The sequence below is a fragment of the Dendrobates tinctorius genome, unplaced genomic scaffold (assembly GCF_039654945.1).
Source record: "Dendrobates tinctorius isolate UK_male_01 unplaced genomic scaffold, ASM3965494v1 ptg000162l, whole genome shotgun sequence".
NCBI classification, from domain to species: domain Eukaryota; kingdom Metazoa; phylum Chordata; class Amphibia; order Anura; family Dendrobatidae; genus Dendrobates; species Dendrobates tinctorius.
The window spans coordinates 29,409,360-29,430,677 of NW_027361829.1; the positions used below are offsets into that span (position 1 = coordinate 29,409,360).

Here is a 21,318-nt window from a genome sequence, read left to right on the forward strand (position 1 = left end):
GGCCTTGTTTTTCACGCGTTTTAATTTTGTGGTCTCTTTTCTTCCGGGCACTAAGAATGTTAAGGCAGACGCCCTTTCTAGGAGTTTCTTTGCTGATTCTCTTAATGTGACCGAGCATACTACTATCCTAGGTGGGGGGTAGTTCTTTCTGCCATTTCGCCCGATTTGAGACGCGCCCTGAAGAAATTTCAGGAGGATAAACCTGAGCGTTGCCCTATGGGAAAATTGTATGTTCCTGACCAGTGGAGTGATGTCTGAAGTCCATTGCTCCGCATTGGCTTGTCATCCGGGTATTTTTGGTACCAGAGATTTGGTGAGTCGGTCGTTTTGGTGGCCTGCCTTATCTCGTGATGTCAGGAATTTTATACAGTCCTGTGGGACTTGTTCTCGGTCTAAACTCTGTTCTCGTTCTAGTGGGTTGCTGATGCCCCTGCCAGTGCCCAAGAGGCCATGGACCCATATGTCAATGGATTTTATTTCTGATCTTCCTGTCTCTCAGAGAATGACTGTTATCTGGGTGATTTGTGATAGATTTTCGAAGATGGTCCATCTTGTACCACTCCCAAAGTTGCCATCTTCCGCTGAGTTGGTGCCCTTTTTTTAACAACAGGTGGTTCGGTTACAAGGGGTTCCGGAGTACATTGTGTCCGATAGAGGGGTCCAGTTTGTTTACAGATTCTGGAAAGTCTTTTGTTCCAATCTGGGAATTCAGTTATCCTTCTCCTCCGCGTTTCATCCCCAGACCAATGGGCAGACTGAGAGAACAAACCAGACCCTTGAGTCTTATTTAAGATGTTTTATATCTGCTGATCAAGATGATTGGGTCTCATTTTTGCCCTTGGCCGAATTTGCGCTGAACAATAGAGCTAGTTCTGCCACTCTGATGTCACCCTTTTTCTGTAATTTTGGGTTTCATCCTCGATTCTCTTCAGGGCAAGTGGAATTTTCGTCCTGCCCAGGTGTGGACACTGTGGTTGTGAGAATGCAGCAGATATGGGACCAAGTGATGGATAAGTTGTCACTCTCTCAGGAAAAGGCCCAGCGTTTTTGCAACCGGCGTAGGACCATTGGTCCCCGGTTTAAAGTGGGTGATATGGTTTGGCTGTCGTCTAAGAATATTCCTATGAAGGTTGCATCTCCAAAATTTAAGCCAAGATTTATTGGACCTTATAAGATTTTGGAGATTCTTAATCCTGTTTCTTTTTGATTGGCTCTTCCAGTTACGTTCAAAATCCATAACGCATTTCACAAGTCACTGTTGAAGAGGTTTGTTGAGCCAGTAGTTCCTGTGGCGGCACCTCCTGATCCTGTATTGTTTAAAGGCAATGTGGAATATGAGGTAGAGAAAATATTGGATTCTCGTTTGGTTAGACGGAGACTCCAGTATTTGGTCAAATGGAAGGGTTATGGCCAGGAGGATAATTCTTGGGTCTCTGCCTCTGATATTCATGCCAATTAACTGGTTTGTGCTTTTCACCGGGCCCATCCTGATCGGCCTGGTGGCATGGATGAGGGTTCAGTGACCCCTCCTCAAGGGGGGGGTACTGTCATGAACTCATTTTCTGCTCCACCAGTTGAGAGTTCCCCTTCCGTTCTCCTTCTGGTGGTGACAGGAGGTAGTGCGGTTGGTTAAAGTGGTAGTGATCTGCCACCTGATGAGGAAGATAACAATTGGATCTCTGGAGTATCAGACTGAATATAAGACAGCCGACGCCCTATCCGGGTGCTGGTGATTCAGTCTGCTTCTCAGGTCCTGGACTTCAGTGCTCTTCCAGTCTTTTCACGTTAAGTTTGTTTTTTGCTAATGTTCACACTTGTGCTTGTTGGTCAATTCAGTTTTTTGTGTAATCAGCCTGCCCCTGCTGGGGCTATGCTGAAATTCCACTCCTACTGATCAGTATTTGCCAATTTGCTTTTTGTCCCTTATTAGATTGGCCTCTTTTTTGCTCTGTCTCAGAATATTTCAGAGTGCTGATATAGGTTTAGAAGTCTAGTGACTTCAGGGTTAATTTTGCTATCAGAAGTGTTGGACAATATTTTTGTAGGTTTTTTTTGGCAGATTGCAGACAGTGTCCTTACTTTTCTGTCCTTTTTAGTTAGCCGGACCCCATCGTTTGCTCAGCCTATTTTCCTTCCTTTTTTGTATTTTCATCTCGTTTTACCGTCAATACATGTGGGAGGCTGTCTTTCCTTTGGGGTCTGCTCTGGGGCAGTTAGTTTTCCTCTTTTCCTGCTTTAGGCTTATGTAGTTCTCCGGTTGTGTCGAGGCGTCTAGGATCAACGTAGGAATGCTCCACGACTGCTGCTAGTTGTGCGGTTAAGATCAGGGATCTGCAAGCTGCATAGTTACCAACTTCTCTGGTTTTCTGAGACTTAGCTTGTTGTCTTTTTTCCTCCTCGGTTTCCCATTCATAATACCAGGATGTGGGATATTATTACCATAGGGGCTAATTGAGGGATATTATTACTGCAGTGATGTATTTATTTTATTTTTTGAGGATACTGTTTTAAATGGGGGCGGTCCTGTTACTGTGCAGAGTTACCTATGTCACACTTTTTCCTTCATGTGGTATAGTGTAGACGTTGGGAAAAAAATAAGTAATGTGTTCTGCAAGTGGTGCTCTAGATAACTGTGTTATTTCCTGCAGAGAGGAGCTTTAGCTGGAAGAAGTTATGGCGGTCTGAGCTGGATGAAGATGAAAGACTTCACCTAGAGACGTCACTGGTGAGTCAGTGTGTTACCTATACACTGACACTATACACTGTATATTATATACAGTGTACAATGTCACCAGTGATTTCTGTATTACCTGTACACAGACACTGCATACTAAATACAGATGTCCTGTGTATAATGGCACTTATGGTGATATTAGTATTGCGTTTCTTTATTATTGATCAGTATTGTAATAATAAGTCACTATGTGGTGGTAATATGTTGTCTGGCCATGGTGTGTCAGTATTTGTTCCTTGTATATGCTATTATTTGGTCACTATGTGGTGTTAATATGTGGTCTGGTCATGGTGTGGTGGTATTATTTCCTTGTATGTGGTTTTGTATTATTGGCCATCATGTGGTGGTAATATGTGATTTGGACATAGTGCAGTGGTATTTGTTCCTTGTATGTGATATTATTTGATCACTGTGGTGGTAATATGTGGTCTGGACATGGTGTGGCTGTATTTGCTCCTTGTATGTGATATTATTTGGTCATTATGTGGTGGTAATATGTGGTCTGGACATGGTGCAGTGGTATTTGTCCTCTGTATGTGATATTATTGGTCATTTTAAAAATTGAAAAATAAATAAAAATATACCTAAATTGTATTGAATATTTTAACCAATGATTAATAGGATAGAGTAGAGTAGGGCCCGGCCAAAAGTGTGTACCTTGTCTTGGTGGCAGCTTAAAAAATCTTTTGGCAAAAACAAAAGCTGTTGGCTGTATGTGCAATCTGGTGATGGAAACTGTTACTGTGTGATTAGTGAGAAGTGTTTTTTCCAAGAGAGCGGTGGGTGTTGTGAACTCCCTTGCTCGGATTTCTGAGCCGAAGCTCCCTCTGCTCCCTCTGGTGGTTACTGAAAGTAGTGGAGCTGGCCAGGTGGATGGAGGTTCTCCACCTGACGAAGATAATTTGGAATCTGGGATTGCTGTCTGGGAGCATATAATGGAGCTGGCTGCTCTTGAAGGTTGCTGGTGATTTTTTCCTCTGTGTGCATTCGGAGCTCTTTTGTCCCCTGCCTGATCTGCATGTTCAGCGAAGTGATTCTTTTGCTAATCCTTTGCATCTTTTCTGGTTGTGTCTTTTTTTTTTGCTTTGCTGCTAGGGTTCAACATGCTCCCTGCTGGGGGCAGCGCTGGGCCCTGCTTCATATGTTGCAGCTTGTTCAGTCCCCTGTTATGTTAGTATCTTTTTTGCTTGCTGCCAGTTTATACCAGAGTGCTGACCTAGCGGGAGGTGAGATCGTGTGATCTCAGGTTTTTTTGTATATCAGAAGTGTTGGACTTTTTCATGGTTTTGTGCGTGATTGCAGGCAGTATCTTTTTCTGTCCTGTCCTGTCTAGACAGCTTGGGCCCCACCGTTTGCTCAGTCTGTTCTCTGCCTGTGTTTGTGTCTCATCTTGTCTCACCGACAATATATGTTTGGGGGCTGTCTATTCCTTTGGGCATCTGCTCCGGGGCAGTTTAGATTTCATCTTTCTGTCTTTAGGCTTAGTTAGTCCTCCGGCTGTGATGAAGCATCCAGGGCATCGTAGGAACGCTCCACGCCTACTGCTAGTTATGCGGATAGGATCAGGGGTCTGCAATCCGCTTAGTTAACAATCTCTCTGGTCTTCTGGTGGCTTACCCTGTTCCTGCCATCCTTCTCGGTGACCCATTCATAACAGAATCACCAGCCTAACCGCAGACACTAGGGTACTCAAAAGAAGGAAAGAATAAAAAAAGTGTCAGAATTTTTTATATATATTTTCTTTGATGGAGACTAAGCAATTATCTGATCATGTTGAGCATCTTGCTGCTGAAGTGCGAGGAATTTCTGCCTATCTCTCTCAATCATCTGCTGTTGAACCAAAAATTCCTACTCATGATGTGTTTTCTGGGGATCGGTCTAAATTTTTGAATTTCAAGAATAACTGTAAACTACTTCTTGCCTTGAAGCCTAATTCATCGGGGAGCTTGGTGCAGCAGGTTAAAATTATCATCTCACTGCTGCGCGGCGATCCCCAGGATTGGGCTTTTTCTCTGACACCTGGAGATCCTATTCTGGCTAATGTGGATGCTTTTTTCAGGCCCTTGGGTTGTTGTATGTTGAATCTAATACTATTGATCAAGCTGAGAAGACCTTATTGGCATTTAACCAGGGTCAGGATGCTGCGGAGTTATACTGCCAGAAGTTCCAAAAGTGGGCGGTCCTTACTAAATGGAATGATGATGCCCTAGCAGCTCTCTTTCGGAAAAGTCTGGTAGAAACCGTAAAAGATGTTATGGTGGGATTTCCTGTCCCCTCTCGTCTTAACGACTCCATGTCATTAGCCATTCAAATTGATCGACATTTACGTGAACGTAAAAGTACGCGAGAGGCAGTGCTGCCTTTTGAACAAACTTCTGAACCCATGCAATGTGATAGGTTTCTGTCTAGGACGCAACGTCAAGACTTTAGAAGGCATAATAAATTATGCTTCTTTTGTGGGGACGCCTCTCATGTTATTTCTGTCTGCCATAAACGAGAAAAACGTTTTGCTCACGCATTTGCGGTGGGCAGTGTACAGTCTAAGTTCCATTTGGTGGTTGCCTTGATATGCTCCTTGTCTACTTTTTCTGCTAAGGCCTTTGAGGATTCAGGAGCAGCTTTGAATCTGATGGATCTTGACTTTGCCAAGCGTTGTGGTTTCCCCATGGTGCCCCGGAGAACCCCTATTCCTTTGAGGGGGATTGATGCTACCCCTTTGGTGGAGAATAAACCCGTTTTGGACCCAGGTGGTAATGCAGGTCACCCCGGACCATCAAGAGAAATGTAAATTTTTGGTGTTGCACAATTTACATGATACTATTTTACTGGGTTTTCCTTGGTTGCAAACCCATAATCCTGTTTTAGATTGGAAATCTCTGTCTGTGGTGAGTTGGGGTTGTCAATGTGTTCTTAGTGATACTCCTGTATTCTCCACCTCTCCCCAGTCTCAAGACGTTCCTGACTATTTGGCTGATTTTTCTGATGTATTTAGTGAGAGTAAGTCCACGTCATAGGAGTTATGACTTCGCAATTGAGTTAATGCCCGGTTGTAAATTTCCCAAGGGTCGGCTTTTCAACTTATCTGTACCTGAACATAATGCTCTGCAATCTTATATCAAGGAATCATTGAAGAAGGGTTATATCAGACCATCCTCTTCGCCTTTGTGTGCTGGTTTTTTCTTTGTGGCCAAAAAAGATGGCTCATTTAGGCCATGTATTGACTATCGTTCCCTTAACAAGATCACAGTTAAATATCAATACTCGTTACCCCTGATTTCTGATTTATTTTCCAGAGTTAAAAGTGCTTGTTGGTTTACCAAACTTTACCTCAGGGGGCGTATAATCTTAGGCTACTTTCACACTTGTGTTTTTTTGCGCTGCGCACCGTGCGCAGTGCAAACGCTCATAAAAAACGAATCATGCGTTTGTGTGCGTTTTTTGCGGGTTTGGGTGCGTTTTTGTAAAAAATGCATGCTTTTTTTGCGCATACGTGCGCATTACCAAGTGCACGTATGCGCACCCATAGACTATAATGGGTGTTTGGCTGTAAAAAAAAATGCATTGCGTGCACATGCGTTTTTGGGGGCAAGTCGGACGCACAAAAAATGCAACAGGATGCATTTTGTGCGCCCAAGCGCACACTACAAAAAAATGCATGCTCATACAAACACGTACAAACGCATGTGTATGCGCACCTATGCGCACCCATGTAAAAGATAGGGAAAAAAACGCATGATTTTTTTGCACTAAAAAACAGCACAAAAAAACGCAAGTGTGAAACCAGCCTTATTCGCATCAAGCACGGGGATGAATGGAAGACAGCGTTTAATACTCCGGAGGGACATTTTGGGTACCTGGTGATGACTTTTGGGATCACTAATGCCCCTTCCGTCTTCCAATCTTTTATGAACGATATTTTCCGGGACCTTGTGGATAAGTTTTTGATCATTTATCTGGATGACATTTTGATTTTTTCCAGTGATTGGGATTCTCATGTGGAACATGTCCGGACTGTGTTCCGGATTTTGAGGGAAAATACTCTGTATGTTAAGAGATTGAAATATCTTTTTGGTGTACAGAGGATTTCGTTTTTGGGATTCATTTTGTCCCTGTCTGCTATTGAAATGGACCCGGCCAAGGTACAGGCCATTTATAATTGGGTTCAGCTCTTCAGAAGTTTTGGGGTTTTGCTAATTTCTATTGTAAATTTATAAGTAATTTTTCTGGCATTGTTAAACTTTTGATGGATTTGACCAAAAAGGGCGCTGATGTGGTAAATTGGTCTCCAGAGGCAGTCTCGGCATTTCAGGAGCTTAAGCAGAGATTCACTTCTGCTCCGGTTCTACGGCAACCTGATGTTTCTCTCCCTTTTCAGGTGGAGATAGATGCTTCTGAGATTGGTGCAGGAGCTGTTTTGTCTCAAAGAAATCCGGTAACCTCTAAGATGAATCCCAGTGCCTTCTTTTCTCGAATATTTTCTCCATCTGAACGTAACTATGACGTGGGGAATCGGAAATTATTGTCCATGAAGTGGGCATTTGACAAGTGATGACATTGGTTGGAGGGAGCTAAACATCAAGCCGTGGTCCTCACCGATCACAATAATTTGATTTATCTTGAATCAGCCAAGCGCTTGAATCCTAGACACGCTAGGTGGGCCTTATTTTTCACATGTTTTAATTTTGTGGTCTCATTTCTTCCGGGCACTAATGTTAAAGCAGATGCCCTTTCTAGGAGTTTTTTTGCGGATTCTCTTGAAGTGACCGAGCCTATGACCATTCTAAATGATGGTGTAGTTCCTTCTGCCATCTCTCCTGATTTGAGACAAGCCCTGGAGGAATTTCAGGAGGATAAACCTGAACGATGCCCTATGGGAAAATTGTATGTCCCTGACCAGTGGAGGAAAAGAGTAATGTCTGAAATTCATTGCTCCATGTTGGCTGGTCATCTAGGTATCTTTGGCACCAGAGATTTGGTGAGCCGGTCTTTTTGGTGGCCTGCCTTATCTCGTGATGTCAGAAATTTTGTGCAGTCCTGTGGGACTTGTTCTCGGTCTAAGCCCTGTTCTCGTGGTAGTGGTTTGTTGATGCCACGGCCGGTGCCCATGAGGCCATGGACCCATATCTAAATGGATTTTAGCTCTGATCTCCCTGTCTCTCAGAGAATGACTGTTATTTTGGTGATCTGTGATAGATTCTCTAAGATGGTCCATCTTGTACCACTCCCAAAGTTGCCATCTTCTTTTGAGTTGGTGCTCTTGTTTTTACAATAAGTGGTTCGTTTGCACGGGATTCCTGAGAACATTGTGTCGGATAGAGGGGTCCAGTTTGTTTCCAGATTTTGGAGGGCTTTTTGTTCCAAATTGGGAATTCAGTTGTTTTTCTCCTCTGCATTTCATCCTCAGTCCAATGGGCAGACCGAGAGAACAAAATAGACGATGGAGTCCTATTTGAGATGTTTCATATCTGCTGATCAGGATGATTGGGTCTCATTTTTGCCCTTGGCCGAATTTGTGCTAAACAATAGGGCTAGCTCTGCCAATTTGATGTCTCCTTTCTTTTGTAACTTTGGGTTTCATCCTCGATTTTCTTCGGGGCAGGTAGAAGCTTCTGCCTGCCCAGGTGTGCATTCTACGGTAGAGAGAATGCAGCAGATTTGGGACCAAGTAGTGGATAAGTTGTCCCACTCTCAGGAAAAGGCCCAACGGTTTTCCAACCAGCATAGGACCATTGGTCCCCGGTTTAAAGTGGGTGATATGGCTTGGTTGTCCTCAAAAAATATTCCCATGAAGGTTGCATCTCCAAAATTCAAGCCAAGGTTTATTGGACCTTATAAGATTTTGGAAATCCTTAACCCCGTGTCTTTTCTTTTGGTTCTTCCAGTTACGTTTAAGATTCATAGCGTCTTTCATAAATCTTTACCCCAATATATGGGACATCAGCATACTCAGGACAAATTGCACACTAACTTTTGGGGTCTACTTTCTCCTGCTAATCTTGGGAAAATAAAAAAAATTTTGGCTAAAAAAATCACTTTTGTGGGAAAAAAAGATTTTTTATTTTCACAGCTCTGTATTGCAAACTTCTGTGAAGCACTTGGGGGTTCAAAGTGCTCACCACTCATCTAGATAAGCTCTTTGGGGGGTCTAGTTTCCAAAATGGGGTCACTTGTTGGGGGTTTCTACTGTTTAGGCACATCAGGGGCTCTGCAAACGCAACATGTTGCCCGCAGAACATTCCATCAAAGTCTGCATTCCAAAGTGGTGCTCTTTCCCTTCCGAGCTCTCCCATGTGCCCAAACAGTGGTTTCCCCCCACATATGGGGTATCAGCGTACTCAGGACAAATTGAACAACAACTTTTTTGGTCCAATTTCTCCTATTACCCTTGTGAAAATAAAAAATAATGGGCTAAAAAATCATTTTTGAGGAAAAAAATGATTTTTTTATTTTCATGGCTCTGTGTGTATAAACTTCTGTGAAGCACTTGGGGGTTCAAAGTGCTCACCACACTTCTAGATAAGCTCCTAGGGGGGTCTAGTTTCCAAAATTGGGTCACTTGTGAGAGGTTTCTACTGTTTAGGCACATCAGGAGCTCTCCAAACACAACATGGCGTAGAATCTCAATTCCAGCAAATTCTGCATTGAAAAAGTCAAACGGTGCTCCTTCCCTTCTGAGCATTGCCGTGCGCCCGAACAGTGGTTTACCCCCTCATATGGGGTATGGGCATACTCAAGACAAATTGCACAACAATTCTGGGGGTCTAATTTCTCCTGTTACCCTTGTAGAAATAAAAATTTGGGGGTGAAAATATCATTTTTGTGGAAAAAACGGATTACTTACCGGTAATACTCTTTTGTAGAGCCATGACAGCACCCACTGAGAGAAAGGATCCGCCCCTAGGAACAGGAAACCTACAGAGAGATAAAAGGGGCAGTCCCCCTCGCTCCCTCAGTTGGATTACAGAGAACAAGAGGAACCGACACACATGCTTTAGTCAATTTGCTCAGTAAGCGATTCTAGCATATATATATATATATATATATATATATATATATATATATATACTTATATTTTTTGCTACATTTCACATATTTATATACAGCTGCTATCCTTCACCCACCAGAGTGAACCACATGTAGATATATCAAGGGAGTGAAGTGAGCGGGTGCTGTCGTGGCTCTACAAAAGAGTATTACAGGTAAGTAATCTGGATTTTTCTCGTCGCCATGACAGCACCCACTGAGAGATTTTCAGAGATAATCACCTGGGAGGGCCCACCATGTTAAGGAGAGATCTACCAAAGGCCAAGTCATAGGAAGAAGACAAATCTAGCCTGTAGTGATTATAAAAGGCAGAAGGAGAAGACCAGGTTGCGGCCTTACATATTAGCTCAATTGGGACATCCGTCCTTTCGGCCAAGGAAAAAGATATGGCTCCTGCAGAATGTGTCCTCACGCCCTGTGGCGGGCCTTCTCCTTTTTTGTCGACTATGCTAATGCGTTTCTGATCCACACTTCTTGTTACCCTGAAAAGAGACAAAAAGAGCCCTGCTCTGCCTCCAGGGCCTAGAGTTATCTATGTAGACTAAGATGGCCCCCTTTACGTCTAGGCCATGCTATCTTTCCTTCTCTGGTGTTGCCGGGCTATCATAAAAAAGAGGGAAGGTAGATTTTTTGGATCTATGGAATTTAGCAGCCTTTCTAGGGAGGTAGGACGGGTCCGTCTTTGACACTATTCTGCCCTGAAATATTGTCAGGAAGGAGGATCTATTGACAGGGCCTGGAGATCATGCATCCTCCTTGCCGATAATAGAGCTACCAATAAGGCGGCTTTCAATGAAACGCACTTTATTGAGGTCAAGTGTATGGGCCCGAATGGTCCCTGTGTGAAAGCATCTAGGACTAAGCTAAGGTCCCCAAGGCGGTCTTTGAAGAATGTGAACCGGGTTTGCTTGCTGGCAAGCAGAGAAAGATCGAGCTACCCCTTCATTGCCCGCACATTATAAATATACTTGGCTTCCAGAGCCGAAACTTGGAATTTTAGGGTGTTACCTGCAAGTCCGAACTCACGCCCTTCCTGCCGGAACTCTAATATGGCAAGGATAAAGACCCTCCCCGGAAAGGTCTGCTGAATGGAAAGTTTAAAGTTTTTCCTGCAAGAGGGTGCCAAATAAGTCATCTGCTTAGCTTCAGTAACTGTCCCTCAAATTACATGCCGTGAGGCGTAGACCTTTGACCTGAGGGTGTAACAGGGTCTTTGTGAGCGCAGGTCCCGATCCAGAGGGAGAACCCATGACATGGCTCTCAGCCATGAAACCTATGGCTTTTTGGCCCCACCGGCTATTAAGATGACTCTCGCTCCTTACTACCTCATCATCCTGGTAACAGCTGGCGACCATAACATCGGAGGGTCTGGTGAACCGTCCAAGGGTTTAGAAGGGCGTCGAGTACATCCGAAGTGTCTTGCCCTGTACAGTGGAGCAAACCTTTCGACCCGTCTATTGTAGAGAACAGATCTATCTCCGGCATGCCACATATAGCCGCTATCATCCTGAAGATGCCCCGGCTGAGCACCCATTCCTCTTGATGCCGGGTAGGGTGGCTGAGGAGGTGTGCACCGGAATTGTCCACTCCTCTGACATGGAGAGCAACCAGGAACAGGCTCTGAAGTTGTTTATTACCCTGGCAAAAACGGGTCAATAGGAACAACAGGTGTGTTTTGGCTCTCTGCATGATTCTCTCTGCGGTAGATATCAGAGTTCTTGACTGTATTCCTCCTCATACTATGAAGGTACCATATCATACCATGAAGCATCCTGAAGTGATATGAGGCCCTATGAAGTACCATGAAGCAATAAGTACCATGAGGTATCATGAAGCACCATGAAGTACCATGAAGTACTCTGAAGCAATATGAAGTACTATGAGGTACCATTTAGTACTCTGAAGCACTTTGAAGTACCATTAAGTACCATGAAGTACTATGAAGTACCATGAAGTACTATGAAGCACTATGAAGTACCATGAAGTACTATGAAGTACCATGAAGTACCATGAAGTACTATGAAGCACTATGAAGTACCCTGAAGTACCAAGAAGTACCATGAAGCACTATGAAGTACCATGAAGTACCATGAAGTACTATTAAGCACTATGAAGTACTATGAAGCACTATGAAGTACCATGAAGTAATATGAAGTACCATGAAGTACCATGAAGCACCATGAAGCACCATGAAGTACCATGAAGCACTATGAAGTACCATGAAGTACCATGAAGTACCATGAAGCACTATGAAGTACCATGATGTACTATGAAGCACTATGAAGTACTGTGATGCAATATGAAGCACTAAGAAGTACTGTGAAGGTACTATAAAATACCATGAAGTAATATGAAGCACTATGAAGTACTATGATGCAATCTGAAGTACTATGGAGCAATACTAAGTATGACGTAGTACTATGAAGTACCCTGAAGCAATATGTATTATGAAACAAAAAAGATGCACGATGCAGCACTATTCAGTACTATTATGCCATCTGAAGTTCTATGATGCAATACTAAATATGATGAAGTACTATGAAGTACCCTGAAGCAATATGAAGTACTATGACTTACTATGATGCAACAAGAAGCACAATGAAGTCCTATGACATACGATGGCGTACTAAAACATATCATGAAGTACTATGGAGTACCATGGTGAACCATGCAGCAATATTATGCGCTATGACATACTATGATGTACTATGGTGCAAAAAGAAGTACCACAAGGTACTATGACATACAATGATGTACTATGACCTCTCATGAAGTACCATGAAGCAATCTGATGAGCTATGGCACACTATGATGCATTATGATGCAACCAGAAGTACTATGATGTACTATAACATATCATGAAGTACCACGAAGCAAATATGATGTACCATGAATTATATCATTGGCTGCATGTGCATCACTATTTGCGCTTTTTCACTCATTTTTTTCTTTTTCGGATTCATCTTTGGCGCATGTTTGCACCGGGCCTTGGTATTTGGTAATTTATACAGTGGTGTCCTTTCACTGCATATCTTTCGTACTATGAAGCACCACAAAGTACCCTGAAGTACTATGAATTACCATGAAGTATTCTATGATGCAGTACGATTCATAGAGGCGCTATGACGTAATACGATACATCCAGACTCTATTAGACCATATGATATACATAGGCCCCATGGGGTACAGATAGACTTATGGCCCCGCTTCAAGGTGCTAAACAAGAGACCAGGCCCACAGTTACACTCAAGGGGGCACGTCTCAGAGTTCCAGATAACCTCCACTCTGAATGGTACATCTCAATTGTCAGAGTGACCTCACCCGAAGGAGCCAATTAACGAGCTGCAGCTGGCAATCTTCACGTAGACAATGCACTGCTGAAGTCCCCCATAAGGCTCTCAGCACATGAAATTGTGTGTGCCTCTAGGACTGCTACCCGTATGCTGTTGTTTACCAGGATCTATGACTGATATTCCATTCTGGTACTTGCCTGGCTTCCAGCTACTTAGCTGCTGCCATCTAACGAGAGCAGTCACACTCGGACAGGAATGGCTGCCGACCCTCGGAGAGCAGGAGGAAGAGTGAGTGAACTCCTGCACACTGCTTCACTGACCCCTGCCGGGTGCTGTAGCCCCCAATTGCAAGCCGAGGGTCTAGCTATACTGAGCTTCCCCTCCAGGGAGCAGGGTGAGGTTAGTGCACTTTTTTTTTTCATCTCCTTGATGATTAACACATGGTACCGGCTGTGGAAACTCAGCCTAAGATGTGGTCTGCTTCACTGTGTACCACCTCTTTCCATGGAACCATTCTGTCTAGAGCGTCCACTCTTCTTTATTGAAAAAATGACTAAGTATGGAATGGACAAGGCAACTGTTAGGTGGATTCATAACTGGCTTAGTGATCGGACCCAAAGAGTGGTCGTAAATGGCTGCACATCCAGTTGGAAGAATGTCTCAAGTGGGGTACCACAGGGCTCTGTCCTGGGCCCTGTATTGTTCAACATCTTTATCAATGATTTAGATGAAGGAATTGAGGGTAAACTGATTAAATTTGCTGATGACACAAAGCTAGGAGGGATAGCTAATACTAGAGAAGAGAGAGAGGATTCAAAAAGATATAAATAAACTGGAGAAGTGGGCAGCAACGAACAGAATGGTTTTTAACAGGGAGAAATGCAAAGTACTACATCTGGGCAATAAAAATGAAAAAAACATATACAGAATGGGAGGAATAGGGCTAAGTGACAGCACATGTGAAAAAGACTTGGGTATACTAATAGATCACAGACTGAATATGAGTCAACAGTGTGATGCAGCAGCAAAAAAGGCAAATGCAATTCTAGGATGTATTAACAGAAGCATACAGTCTAGATCACGTGAAGTCATTATTTCCCTCTACTCCTCTTTGGTCAGACCTCATCTGGAATATTGTGTCCAGTTTTGGGCACCACATTTTAAAAAAGACATCAACAAACTGGAGCAAGTTCAGAAAAGAGCGACCAGAATGGTGACCGGTCTGCAAACCCTGTCTTATGAAGAAAGGTTGCAGGATTTGGAAATGTTTAGTTTGCAAAAGAGAAGACTGAGAGGAGACTTAATAGCTGTCTACAAATATCTAAAGGGCTGTCACATTGTAGAAGGATCAACTTTATTCTCATTTGCACAAGGAAAGACTAGAAGCAATGGGATGAAACTGAATGGGAGGAGACACAGATTAGATATTAGAAAAAACTTTTTGACAGTTAGAGTGATCAATGAGTGGAACAGGCTGCCACGAGAAGTGGTGAGTTCTCCTTCAATGGAAGTCTTCAAACAGAGGCTGGACAGACATCTGACTGGGATGATTTAGCGAATCCTGCTTTGAGCAGGGGGTTGGACCAGATGGCCCAGGAGGTCCCTTCGAACTCTACGATTCTATGATTCTATGATTCTATGATTCCTGCTGCTCTATGGTAGCACCTCCACCACTTCATGTGGGTGTACCTTGCACCGCCATACGAGGCGTTCTGAGACGTGTTTCGCTTTCCTGTCTACCACTTTTATCCGTGGCCATACAAGGCCTTCAACTGCAGATCCTCTGCACAAATGCGCGCCTGCTACATTCCAGCCATATCGTGCTGCATCCGTGAGCGAGAATGGCCTCATCTGGCCCCTGCCTCACGCCGTCATTATCAGCCGAGGGGGGAGTCAATCTGACTCGGCTCTCCTCTGAGACTCAGGCCCATCATGCCAAGCCCCCGGCTGCTGGCCTTCTGCCCCTCTCATGCGCGCCAGGACGGCGTCTCCCGGTCTACGCTGTCGGACCAGAGCCAGTTCTACTCCAGCCATATGCTGCATCAACCATGCCAAGCCCTTGGCTGCTGGCCTTCTGCACCGTGCTGCGCCTCTCATACGTGCCAGGTCGGCCTCTCCCGGTCTACGCTGTCGGGCCAGAGCCAGTTCTACTCCAGCCATATTCTGCATCAACCATGCCAAGCCCCCGGCTGCTGGCCTTCTGCGCCGTGCTGTGCCTCTCATATGCACCAGGTTGGTCTCTCCTCGCCAGGAGTCAGGTATGGAATCAGCGTTCAGCATCTTACCACATTCCGCATCATACCTGGGGATGCCGGTAGCCTTGACGCTGAGTCGTGCTCTTACCTTGAGCTAGGACGCTCTGGTCCGTAATGCTGCGTCCCCCAAGGGGAGTCTCCATAGGTGCCGGCTCCTGCCGCTCTATGCACCGTACGTGAGCCAGTCACATCATTACCAGGCTTCACGCTGCATTAACAGCTGAGCGGGGAGTTGAGTATCAGATCTCCCCCGAACGCTGCTTCCAGCTCTGGGGCCCCTGTAGCTCATATGGATGCTGTACAGGCAGCAACTTCTTTCTCTCTATGGGTTCCTTCTAGGAACAGGAAACCAACTGAGGGAGCAGGGGGACTGCCCCTTTTATCTCTCTGTAGGTTTCCTGTTCCTAGGGGCGGATCCCCTCTCTCAGTGGGTGCTGTCGTGGTGAAGAGAAAAATATGATTTTTTATTTTCTCAGCTCTACGTTATAAATTTCTGTGAAGCACTTGGAGGTTTAAAGTGCTCACCACAGATCTAGATAAGTTCCTTAAGGGGTCTAGTTAACAAAATGGGGTCATTTGTTGGGGGTTTCAACTGTTTAGGCACACCAGGGGCTCTCCAAGCGTAACATGGCTTCCGATCTCAATTCTAGCCAATTCTGCGCTGAAAAAGTCCTTCCCTCGCGTGCTCTGCCGTGCACCCAAAAAGTGGTTTACCCCCACAAATGGTGTACCAGCGTATTCATGAGAAATTGCACACCAAATTTTGAGGTTCATTTTCTCTATTAACACTTGTGAAAATAAGAAAAATTGGTTCTGAAGTATACTTTTTGCAAAAAAAGTTAAATGTTAATTTTTTCCTTCCACATTACTTTTCCTGTGAAGCAGGTAAAGAGTTAATAAACTTCTTGAATGTTGTTTTGAGCACCTTGAGGGGCCAAGTTTTTAGAATGTTGTCAATTTTGGGTATTTTCTGTCATGTACACCCCTCAAAATGACTTTAAATAAGATGTGGTCCCTAAAAAAAAATGGTTTTGTAAATTTTGTTGTAAAAATGAGAAATCGCTGGCCAAATTTTAACTCTTATAACTTCCTAGCAAAAAAATTTTGTTTCCAAAATTGTGGTGATGTAAATTAGACATGTGGGAAATGTTGTTTATTAAGAAATTTATTAAGAAATTTGTGTGAAATATTTCTCTGATTTAAGGGCATATAAATGTAAAATTTGAAAACTGCAAAATTTTCAAAATTTTTGCCATATTTCCGTTTTTTTCATAAATAAACACAAGTCATATAGAAGAAATTTTACCACTAACATGAATTAAATATGTCACGAAAAAAAAAATCTCAGAATCAGCAGGATCCGTTAAAACGTTCCAGAGTTATAACCATAAAGTGACAGTGGTGAGAATTGTAAAAATTGGCCTGGTCTTTAAGCTGCAAAATGGCTCTGTCACTAAGGGGTTAAGCTAACACACAATGAATAGTTAGGTGTTGAGTTACACTTTGCTTAATGGTGATACGTTTGTCATTTTAAGAAAGGCTCCGTCTGCATACTCACTTCATTAGACATATGTTAAGGTTTTAATACTAGAGGTTAGGATCATCTCGAATAGGGTCACCTTGATGTGGTGTGATGTTTTTACATTTTTTATCAAAATTATGTTAACCAAGTGTTAGGGTTGGTGGATTGCGCTATATAAAATCAAATAATAAAGTGCAATCACAACCCAGGGTTCACCATGCAGAGATGTATAACTTCGTTAAAACCACATAGAGCGAACGGGGCGCAGAGTACCAAGCTCAGCTAACCACTGAGCGGCACAGAAAATATAAGTACCAAACTCAGCTAACCACCGAGCAGCACTGAAAAATATATGTACCAAGCTCAGTTAACCACTGAGCGGCAATAGAAATATAAGTACCGAGCTCAGCTAATCCCCGACCGGCACTGAAAAATAAGAAATGTGCAATAACTTGTTAAACCTGCAGGGAATAAGCACATGGGTTGAGCTTGCCCCACAACTGACCCGTGCTAACCGCACACGTGGCCGAGACAGGTGCTAAGTCATGCAGAAAGGCAAAACCTACACTATCTATCTGAAGCTAATCAGTGCTAACCACATAATAGCATACAGACAGAGGAGTAAAGTATCCACCCACACACACCAAAACACAAATTATGCTATCCTACCCATGTGCGGTGCTTGAAGCCTTTTATGCTCTAGGCGCCACCCCCAAACACTCACGCCCAGTCAGATAGGGCATCGCGTGTGGGCCAATATGGAGGTGCTACATCACCAAAGCAGTCAGCGTCCGAGCACCAATGAGAAGACGCCACATCACGGACATGCTCAGTAAGATGATTTCTGGACTTAGACTCCAGAGTGTAGGGCTACTTCTGTATACCACTGGTTAGCATAGACTTAGCTGGAGAGACAGCAGTAACCACATGGATACTGTAAAGCAGTGCAAGATGCTGGGAACTGACATCTGTGCTGAGCAGCACCTGCAGCAGCCGGGGCCGAATGGGAGACCACAGCACCTGACAAGGCTTGCTATCTATCCTGTGCAGCGGAAGAATCCGGGTGCCTAAAGGCCCCTTTACATTTAGCGATGCACCAGCGATCCCGACCATGATACGACCCGGTCAGGATCGCTGGTGCATCGCTAAATGGTCGCTAGTGAGCTGCCACACAGGCAGATCTCACAGCGATGCAGCAGCGATACAGCGGTCGTTACTTACCTTTCAGACGAGGCGATCTTGACGTCCTCCTGTTCGCGTCCACGCGTCGCTCGTCGGCACCAGCAGGACGTGCCCGACGAGAAATGGAGCTGCGCGATCTCGCGCGTTCAGCGACAGACAGCGGGGGAGCCGGTCGGAGGTAAGTATCACACATAGCGATATCGCTAGCGATATCGCTACTGCATCACCAAATCGGTGATGCTTTAGCAATATTGCTAGTGATATCGCTATGTGTAAAACACCCTTAACACCAAGTACCCTACTGTATGTTATTTTCATACACTATTGTCATTTATTTATTGCAAGATATTTACTCACTTTATTTTTATCTTGGGTTTTGTCTGTTGCCAGTGTGAACATGTGTCTACACGCTGTATGCATACCAACTTACTGTATATTCCAGTTATTTTATTTTGGTATCTATATATTTACTGTATGTCTTTCAATTCACAAAACTCATTCAGACTGATCAAATTTAAACACGTACTGTTTCTTTGGTAAAGGAAGTATTGTTCAGAAAGACATCTCATGAATTTTAAGTTTCCTCTGCCAATTCTTTGGTGTAATTGTTTTGCAATGCAAATAGCAGAGTGAAAAGTACCATAACCATGGAAACACTAAAAAAAGAAGTTTCCCTACTTCCTTGGGCAAGTGCAATCCTTTTTCTTTTTCTTTATGGCCATGCCAATTTGTGAAAAAAAACAGTACATAGCTAGTGAGAGTGAATGAAGTATCTGACCCTAGTAATCAGGTCTTCCTCCCTATTTTGCCTCTGTTTATATAGCGTAGAAGTGCTGTGCGCTATTTGACTCTTTTTTTGCTCCTTGTCTTATGACACTCTGCTTGTGCGAATTTCTCATACTGTAATATAAATGACTGCACTAGGATGTGTTAGGTTGCAAGGAGAGCGAAGAGTCACATCCAGTAAGTGAGATCCTCAATCCACGTAAAGAGAAGGACCTTTCTCAAAAGACTTTGTTAAGAGTTCCTGTCCTGCCGTGGATCACTTGCAGATAAGTATGTGTGAAGTGTTTATGATGCCACAATTGTTTTCATGAATTGTGTAATGTGATTTGACTTTCCTGCAAAATAGCTGCAAATAAGATTGGGTTTTCCCAAAAGATCATTTGTGATCGCATTTCAGGAAGTGGTTTTGTGAGCTAAATAGTGCACTGAGTGTGTTGACTTGTTTCCTGTGTAAAGAATAATCTCTCACCATGAGATTGCAAAATACATTGCATTTAGTGTATTTAGTCATTTCTTATTTTTATTCCTTTCTGGGAATTGTGGAAGATAGACAGTAAGGCCACCAATACAGACTGCACTTGCGACTTTTATACAGGCCTACCTGAAATCACTTTCTTGAGCAGTGACGTGTCATTTTACTTTTTTTTCCATGCCAATGATAATATTTATTATGTTTTTAGATAAAAATGGTGCAAATTAGATATCTCGCCTTGCATAGCAGTCAATTCACAATAAATATGGGTGAATCTGAATAAAGAACATAAGTAATTTTTACAATAAATGACTTTCTTACAGAACAATAAAAGATAATAATTTAATAGACAGTCAAATAGAAAAATCACGTTTTATCTCTTTCATGCAGCACTTCACAAAATTCCACAATGCTCTTAAATGTGGTCTTATTTAGAAAGTGTCGAACAACATATATACATACCTACCACTATTATTTGGCCCGGATCCAGTATTGCGGTTGCATTATATGGCACTGCATTATTTTATGTTTACCTTTCTATAAAAAAGAATGTGACCCCCTCCCATATTTTTTGACAAGGACCTCATCTACAATTCGAACCTTCCATCTATAATTCAGATCTCTTCTTATAATTCATCCATGTTTAAATAATATCTAATTGAGTATTTGCATTCTTTGTAAATCTACACCTCTTTTGGAATTACAACTTCTTCACAGAAGAGTTGGTCAAGAAAACTTACTTTTGGCAGCTATGCAATTGGCTTCTACAGGAGCAGAACTTCACATAAAGGCTAAACATGTTTTTACCATTAATAGACTCATTCTTTAAGGGTTTGTGTGATGTTTTGAAGTTATTTGTCATCCACAACTATATGATTGCTTGAGGACTGATTCCTGCTAACCCTCCCGATTCTGAGAATGGGCTCTGAATATTGCTTGACTATCTCCAGAAGTGCAGTAGAGATGAGATTGAGCACAGATTTGCCTGCTTGATCTCAGCTCTATTCAGATGGGGCAATCACCAGTGTCAATGGGGTTGGACCCACAACGATCAAGAAGTTAAACTTCTATACTTGAGACAACCTCTTTAACTAGTAATTCATTTTTATATATTGAGACATATATTGAGTTTGCACAGTAGAAATAATCTAGATTAAAATGTTACTGATCTTATTCTGCATGCCTCTGCAATAAGTGGAGGTCTTGAAACTTTCACCCTCACCAGTAAAAACTTAGGACATTTAACTGACTATTATAAACCAGTAGATGAATTGATGGATACTTTTTGGTAAACAAAGTCATACACATTTTCATGTCTTTGTGTTTTTACCAAAAAACATTTCTAGAAAAATTGTAATGCATAACAAAGTAAATATGACTTCTAGAAACTCTTACTTATAGGAGAGAATATAGATAGGGGCATATTGCATGTAGCGGCATGACACATGGCTGTTATGGGGCCCATGAGCTGGGAGGGCCCAGTACCACACAGCGCCATGTCCCTTCCCCCACCCCGTCATCACCAGAAATTGTCATCATAATTTCAAAAGTATGTACATTCTCAGGACATGGATACTGCTGAATAGAATGGTGGATCAGGGAGCCTGTAAGAATGATGGATCAGCCTGTGCTTTTAAGTCTGAGACTCCGTGCACTGCGAGCCCGATGAAGTCACTACAACGTGCCTGCAGTGCGGAGCATCAATACTACTTACTTTGCACAGACCAGAGAAGCACGCTGGGGGAATGAGGTGAGGTTAGAAGTGTTTATTTTTTAATGCGAATGAATGTGACTATCATTAAATTGAGTGGATTGATGTGGACACCATCATACTGATTGGGGAGCTGACATTCGGAGCCATCATACTGAGAGGCAATCCTATTATGTAGAAGACTGTGGGGACCATAATACTGTGTATGGCTGGGGTAGCCATCATTATGAGCTGGGGCTGTGGAAGCATCATATTGATGGGCCACCATACTGTGTGGGGAAATGTTGGGGCAATGATACTGTGTAGGGGCATCATACTG

At 43.2% G+C, this 21,318-nt stretch overlaps 1 protein-coding gene across 3 annotated transcripts in view; it reads left to right on the top strand.

The window, feature by feature from the left end:
* Positions 1-21,318, top strand: part of ITPRID1 (ITPR interacting domain containing 1) — a 440,936-nt gene that overhangs the window by 60,542 nt on the left and 359,076 nt on the right. For 2 of the 3 annotated variants that reach the window (XM_073549928.1, XM_073549930.1), the window contains exon 1: positions 18,791-19,086. The exons of the other annotated variant lie outside the window; for it this stretch is intronic. The gene's annotated coding sequence lies outside the window, so the exon portion shown is untranslated. Of the gene's footprint in view, positions 1-18,790; positions 19,087-21,318 lie in introns of those variants that run through there. 3 annotated transcript variants of the gene reach the window in all.